This window comes from Silurus aristotelis (genome assembly GCF_946808225.1).
Source record: "Silurus aristotelis genome assembly, chromosome: 9".
In the NCBI taxonomy this organism is placed as follows: Eukaryota; Metazoa; Chordata; class Actinopteri; order Siluriformes; family Siluridae; genus Silurus; species Silurus aristotelis.
This window is the reverse complement of record NC_139582.1, coordinates 30,965,279-30,966,490: the sequence shown is the minus strand read 5'-3', so window position 1 is coordinate 30,966,490 and position 1,212 is coordinate 30,965,279. Positions and strand designations below refer to the sequence as shown.

General features: G+C 42.5%; 1 long non-coding RNA gene across 1 annotated transcript in view; it reads right to left on the bottom strand.

Moving 5' to 3' along the window:
• Nucleotides 1-318, bottom strand: part of LOC310731503 — an 11,228-nt gene extending 10,910 nt beyond the window's left edge. Inside the window, exon 1 of the long non-coding RNA XR_014535236.1 lies at nucleotides 143-318. This is a non-coding gene — a long non-coding RNA (uncharacterized lncRNA). The remainder of the gene's footprint in view (nucleotides 1-142) is intronic.
• Between the last annotated feature and the right edge of the window lie 894 nt (nucleotides 319-1,212).

The following is a 1,212-nucleotide window of genomic DNA, read 5'->3' as shown; positions in this document are numbered from 1 at the left end:
AAGGCCATATTTTAAAGAGTCTGCAGTAAAAGACCTGTAGTCCAGACACATACAGCATGTTTGTGTCCATTAAAAACAAAGTTCTGTCCAGTCCCAGTGCTCCCACCATATGCAAAAATCCACTGGCTGCTGTCCTCCGTACCAGGTTCCTGGGCCCGATTAGGAGAGGTGAAAGGCTGCAGTTTTGCTGGCGAGATAAACCAGCACTTGCCCCCTTCTTAGTTGGGCCGATGGAGGACACTGCGCAGAATCCAGTGCAGACCATCCCAGAAGAAGTCGACGAGCAGGGCCTTGATGTTTGCTAGCAGGTTTGGCGGCCTATCCACGCATGCCAGGTTGTGCCACACTGACAACGCTGCAGGTTGATGATCACCAGCATTTGCCCCCTGTAGGACATCTTTGGAACCAGCCACTTTCACCTACTAAGTCTGCCCTTGATGTGCTCTACAGTGCATTCCCATTTTTTATTTAAAAACTCGTCACTCCCCAGGCAGACACCAAAGTATTTAAAACCTCCTTTTTTTCACACCAGGCCTCCTGGGAGTGTCGGCTCCCCACCTGCCCACTCCCCACCTAAAACTGCTTCACTTTTCCCTAGTTTACTTTCGCTGATGATAAAATCTCAAAGTCTTTTAAAACATCAGTTAACCTGTTAGCCTTCGGCACAGATTTTGGGACTCACAGCTGAAATGCCCTACCTTAATGTAAATGTTAACAGTTCCTGATAAAAGTGGGCTACATACACAATTCAAACACCTTTAAAAAGAAGACACTTTGAGCTTCACTGTCCATCATTTAAATTTGATATTGCTCAAAAAGATGAGTTATAGAAAATTATATATGATGAAGTACATAAAAAAAAAAATCCTGAATTGAAATGGTTTTATTTCTTCATAAACACATGAAATCAGTTCTGGAGCAATCCAGAAAAGTACTGGGCTGAAAGCCACATGTCTCCTGAGTTTATATTTTAAATTATATGAAGATTTTCATGAAAAATGAGATTCCTGAGACTGTGTCTGATCCTTTTCTCCTCCCCCTGTGTGAGAGACACCTGCTAAACTCAGGTGATCATTCATACTCGATTCATACAGTCTGCATAGAAATGACCTGCTGATCATTAAAGGCTTTTGTTCTACATGTTTGGATATTGATATTGAGTTAACATTCATATTGATGACCAGGTAGCAGACAAGCTCTTGTTTTACAGTC